This window comes from Anser anser (assembly GCF_964211835.1).
Source record: "Anser anser genome assembly, chromosome: 4".
Lineage (NCBI taxonomy): Eukaryota > Metazoa > Chordata > Aves > Anseriformes > Anatidae > Anser > Anser anser.
In genome coordinates this window covers 67,714,378-67,720,444 of record NC_139724.1, presented here as the reverse complement: position 1 = coordinate 67,720,444, position 6,067 = coordinate 67,714,378, and the positions used below count along the sequence as shown (strand labels likewise).

The 6,067-nt window shown below is 42.9% G+C and overlaps 1 long non-coding RNA gene across 1 annotated transcript; it reads left to right on the top strand.

The window, feature by feature from the left end:
- The first annotated feature begins 462 nt into the window (after positions 1-462).
- On the top strand, positions 463-1,512 carry LOC310899654. The gene is made up of 2 exons (XR_014584454.1): positions 463-612; positions 984-1,512. It is a non-coding gene; the product is annotated as an uncharacterized lncRNA (long non-coding RNA).
- Positions 1,513-6,067: the final 4,555 nt, after the last annotated feature.

Here is a 6,067-nt window from a genome sequence, read left to right as displayed (position 1 = left end):
TTCTGAGGAGAAGAAACTACCATTTCTTTATCTTGATGCTAAGGGACATCTAGACAGGTAGCTCAGATGAAACAACTGGCAGTCTACCTGACATCAACCCTGATGTGGGTTTCCTCCTGCCCAGAAGGAGAGCAGACAAGTTGGCACTACTGCTGTATCAGTGCATATCTTCAAGACCAGCTGAGAAGCTAGAAAATCATCTTCAAAGACATTAGCACTGTATTCTCAAGCTTTACTGTCTCTGCCATTTAGGATCTTACTGAGAAGATTGTTGAAGGCTTCTTGTTTTCTTGTTGTGCATTGGGTTAGTTGTCAGGGTTTGATTTTGTTTTATTTTTCCCAAGCTGTATCTGGGATTTCAAGCTGCAAACCATCGTGCCCAGATATTTATAGCTATGGAGGTAGAAGTTCTTTTCATAGTGGAGCACAACTTCAGATGGATGCAATCGAGAAGTCACTGAACTTCGCAGCTGTGCAGCTGCGTCACCAAACCCCTCATGCTGCCCAATTATTTTCCTTGGCGACTGCTTCCTTTAAGAACTTGTTTTTTCCTGACTATGCCTCAGTTGGCTGTTTGCGAAGGCTGGCTGGTGTTTGTTGAAGAAAGAAAGAGTGAGCAGTTGCTTCTGTTATTCTCTAGAGAGCCTTACAGGGAAAATGCTGTTTAATATTGACATATTCTCACAGTCTCCAAAGGAGCCCTTTGACGGAGAGGGAGGGGAAGAGGAAGGAGGAGTGGGGGAGACCTGCTTTGTCTGATCTTTCTCTCCAGAGGATAAAAATCAAAAGAGAAAAAATAAATACCTTTTTCTCTCTCTCTTTCTTTTTTGTTTGTTTTGTATTTTGTTGAGCACTTTTTGGTAGAAAAATGCAATATAACATTGCCCTGCATGCTTGCCAAAAGATAGAGATTTAGACCAGCCAACAATCTCTTCTAAACAGCTCTGCTTTGACTGCTGGTGGTTCTGCTTCTTTCTGCCTAGGTTTACACTCCATGGCATGGCCAATACGGTTTTCTACTGCACAACCCCAACAAGCTGTGTCTGCTGATCCAAGCACTGGGAAGGTCTGGATACAAGACCAAATCTACTATTTGTGGAACACCAAAGTTGCAAAAATAATCTGCTACTGTGGGAAGAAGGATGAGGACAAACACAGACCTGGACGTTTCCCCAGGCACCTTCAGTTAAACGAAGATTACAGGAACCCAAGTAAATAAAGGGAATAAAATAAAATAAACATGCTGCTACACCCCCTTTTCCTTCCCTTTTTTGGTCTTCTTCCCACTTCAAAGCAATCCTCAGACTTTAGCCCTAGATGTGGGTACAGGGAGCACACCCATACTATCCATAACACCACCTCTGGGATAAACTCTCAATCTTGCATGTCTTTGAACACCAGTTCCTGGCTAGCAGTGCCTGAACAGAGGCAGCATCATTTTCTATATCCTGTAGTGTCTTCAGTTTAAAAATAAAATAAAATAATTCACCAAACCACTACCCTACACTATGTTATCGTCCTGAAATGCTCAGCAAAGCACTCCAGACTTCAGAGCTTATGAATAAATAAATAAATAAATCATATTTATTCTTGATTTCTGGTAAACCAACAAAGCCCCAAGCAAGAAACAAGTAGTCAAAACAAAATTAAAATAGTGTGAAACTGCTGTCTGGGATATATGGTGCTACTGAATAGCTGGTGCAAAACCAGTGGAGAAAAACAAACAGAGCAGCTGCTGTAGAGGGCAAAATGCAGAGGTGCAGAATAGCCACGTTAGAAGAAGCTGTGCAGAAGAGCTTTGCAAAAAGGAGCCAGTTCAGGAGCAGTCAAAATAGATATATAGAAAGGAGGGACTTCTGGCTGCCTGTGGTTGTGCAGAACAGATACTGAACAGCAAGCAAGGAACAGGTTCTGCAGAAGAGCTGCTGTGCATTGATTTTCCTTTGTGACCACTGAAGCTCCTCAATAGCTCATATTTCCACAACCTTTTCAAGACTTTACAGATCCCCAGAGGACAAAATTCCTGGAGGTGCGGCGAGTATGGCTGTCTGGTGTAGAGCTACAGACTGCAGATCACTCGCTTTCCTTGCCTGCCTTTTACATGCAGCATGCTGCAACTCATGCACCTTGTTTCATGTCAGTTCCTTCACAGAGCTACAGAATCCTCTGTAAGCGGAAGGCACTCCCTTGTTTTTCATTGCTTGCAAATAGAAAAAGCCTGTCTCTCCACTGACATCATATTTTTGAACTGTTATCAGAGGTACAACTGTAACGGAGCACTTGTATAGTGGAGAAGAAAATAGGCAGAGATCATCAACCACAGGAGCTGCTGCTGAGGATGGGGCTTAAGAAAGGTGAGAAGGCGTGTGCCCCACTGACTGCAGTCTCTCTCTCTATTACCTGTTCCTCTCAAGGAGAGTTGTGCATGTTTAGGGATGTTACCTCTCCCTCGAGCCAAACTGCTCTGAGGTTACAGAGATAATAATAAGATGCCAACCCTGCAGAGAGGGGTTTTCAAATACCTAGTTGAGGCAGCTGTACAGCAGTCTTGGCCCAGTGTCATGCCCATGTAATTATATAAAATATTTTTTTTTCTTTAAAAGATTTATCTCCTACAGGGAATATTTTTTTCTTGTTATTCCATGCTTCGTCCCCTTCTTGTTTTCTACTTCACACATACTTTGTAACAGCCACCATTGCCATTTACTAATGGTGTTGTATGCATGATACCATCTCATTCCTGTCTTCTAATGTACACTGAACCTGGAAAGTTGTCTTTAACTTCCTCAGTCCCACAGCAGCCACAGGTAGGCAAGGACGGTGAGAGGGAGCTTGGAGTCAGGGGTTAGACTGCTACAGTGCTGTGCAGGCCTTGCAGGCCTTGTAGGCCTTGCTGGGTTGCAGCATAGAAACTTCCCAAAATGCTCATGTCCTTCAGATTGCCTTTCAGCAAGGCTTTTGATACTGTCTCCCATGACATCCTGCTAGCAAAGCTGAGAAACTGTGGGATAGATGAATGGACAGTAAGGTGGGTTGAGAACTGGCTGACTGGCCAAGCTCAGAGGGTGGTGATCAGTGGCACAGGGTCCAGCTGGAGACCTGTGACTAGTGGTGTTCCCCAGGGGTTGGTGCCGGGTCCGGTCTTGTTCAACATCTTCATCGACAACCTTGATGAGGGAATAGTGTTCACCCTCAGCAAGTACGCTGATGATACGAAGCTGGGAGGAGTGACAGACGCCAGAAGGCTGTGCTGCCATTCAGTGAGACCTGGACAGGCTGGAGAGATGGGCAGGAAGAAACCAAATGAGGTTTAACAAGAGCAAGTGTAGAGTCCTGCACCTGGGAAGGAACAACCGCATGTATCAGTACAGGCTGGGGGATGATCTGCTGGAGAGGAGCTCTGCGGAGAAGGCCCTGGGGGTCCTTGTGGACAACAGGTTGACCATGAGCCAGCAGTGTGCCCTGGTGGCCAAGAGGGCCAATGGGATCCTGGCGTGCATAAAAAGGAGCGTGGCCAGCAGGTCAAGGGAGGTGATCCTCCCCCTCTACTCTGCCCTGGTCAGGCCTCACCTGGAGTACTGTGTCCAGGTCTGGGCTCCCTGGTACAAAAAAGACAGGGATCTCCTGGAAAGAGTCCAGCGGAGGGCCACAAAGATGATACAGGGCCTGGAACATCTTCCCTATGAAGAAAGGCTGAGAGACCTGGGTCTGTTCAGCCTGGAGAAAAGAAGACTAAGAGGGGATCTTATCAATGTTTATGAATACCTGAAGTGTGGGAGACAGAGGGATTTGGCCAACCTCTTTTCAGTGGTTTGTGGGGACAGGACAAGGGGCAATGGCCACAAAATGGATCACAAGAATTTCCGCACCAACATGGAAAAGAACTTCTTCACAGTGAGGGTGACGGAGCACTGGAACAGGCTGCCCAGGGAGGTTGTGGAGTTTCCCTCTCCGGAGATATTCAAGGTCCGTCTGGACGCCTACCTGGGCAGCCTGCTCTAGGGAACCTGCTTTGGCAGGGGGGTTGGGGACCCAATGATCTCTTGAGGTCCCTTCCAACCCCTACAACTCTGTGATTACTGATCTCTCTACTTCCTTACTTTTGCTCATTAGGCCTTGCAGAAACAATGAAGTGGCTTTAGAAATCTTTGTGGTAATAAAAGGGTTGTTGGACAAATGAATACCAAAAATTTTCATCTTCCCAGCCCAAACTTGACTTGGAAAAGCTGTAGCTGCCAGTTTCTTTGAAAGATTGAGATCAGACTTCTGTAAATTTTTTTTTTTTACTTTTTTTTTCTTTTTTTACCTTTTTTTTTTTTTTTTTGAATGAGGGACAGGCAGTAATTGCATACTGCAGAAAAGTTGCCTGAATATTTCTTTTTGTAAAGAGACACCAACTGCCATTTTATACGCCAAAGATCTTAGCCCAGAAACAAAGATAATAAGGCTGTATTATAGATCCAGTGTTAACTGCTGGCATCGGTGATGCTGACTCTGTCTTATGACAGAGCAATTAACCTTTTCAGGGAACAAGTGGCAATTAATAAAATCCGCTCTCATATCTCAGCAGCTAAGGGTCACACAACAGCTGAAGTGACACATACACTATTGTGTAGAAAGGAAATGACTGCTTTTTTGTGTTCCGTTTTCTTTTTTTTTTCCTAAGAGAACCACATCTGACACATTTCCTCAGAGTAAAATCCCCCCAATGCAAAGGCACATGACACTGTTGGATGTGTAAACTCCACAAGATTTTCAGACAGAGCTTTGAAAAATGGGAAGTGTTGGTGGAACACAAGAGTTTTAGATGAGTAGTGTCTCTCCTCTGTAGTGTGATGACTGAAAGGCCAAGGCACTCTACAGAGTGCACTGCTTAAATGTTAACATTACTCTGTCACTTTCAGACTCTGTTCAGTATTATTGTAACAAGAGTTGTAAGAAATTTATTTCGAAGTCATTGTTGTGTTACCAGGAAGCAATAAAGCTTCTGTTACAGTAAGAAGCACCACAGATATGGCTAATCACTCTGTTGATCTTACCATATACTCGGTCAAAAATTTGAAAAATTAATAACTGTTGAGAATATTTAAACTTGTCTAATATTAATAAGTGGATACAAACAGTCCAGCATCCTTCATGAACTATAATATGGTAGTCCTAACATGGTACACACTTATGTATAGGCTTGAATTTAGCTGTGACAGTATCTTTCTACATGCCACAGTTATCTTAAATTCAACATACTTATGTTTTTTGCAAGCTTAGATGCAAAGTTTGTAACTCATGGGAAAGTAGTTAATCCCCCTGAACAGGGAATACTATACAGATATAACTAAGTCACATTTGTTGACAGGGTTAACAGTTCACATTTTAGTGACAACATGGGTGTCATGCCATTACCAAAGACATAGGCAATAATGTGATGGAAGAAAAAACACATTCACTTTCAGGATTAATATAACCTATCTTTCAACTGTATAGCTGCAGTCACAGATAGCCAGCATGTAACATGTAACAAGATTTCTCTTTTCTACATGCTTGCTATCATACAAACACAAAGGCACAAGACTTGTAATAAGTTAGTTGGTATAGCCTGCATGTCTAGAGTTGACTGCTACCTAAAGAGGAGCTTCTAGTTGCCCTAAGGATTTTGGTTTGATGAAAAAATGTCTTAAATAAAGACACAAGTAATCTAGACGCAAGTCTAGAAACCACAGCTAGATGTATAAAATGCTCTAGATAAATACTTGCTGTCTCTCTCTTTGGTAATGGTAGCAATATTCACTAAGAAAGAAGATAGGTATCCTAAGCCTCAAAATTAGATCTGGATTTAGCTTTCAGCAATTTCTGTGCTGTATTTATTACACATATCTCACATGCTCTAGCTGGAGGTTAATAGTGCTTCCTTTCTGCTTCTTGTCACGTCTTTGCAGAATAGAGCATAACAGGAACCCAGCTAGATAGTCTCTAAATGACATCAAAGCATGATTCATAAATATGGGAAAAAAATAGTGTAAATAAATGACTTGTGTACAAAGCATTTCTAAACATAGCCTAAATACGGGCT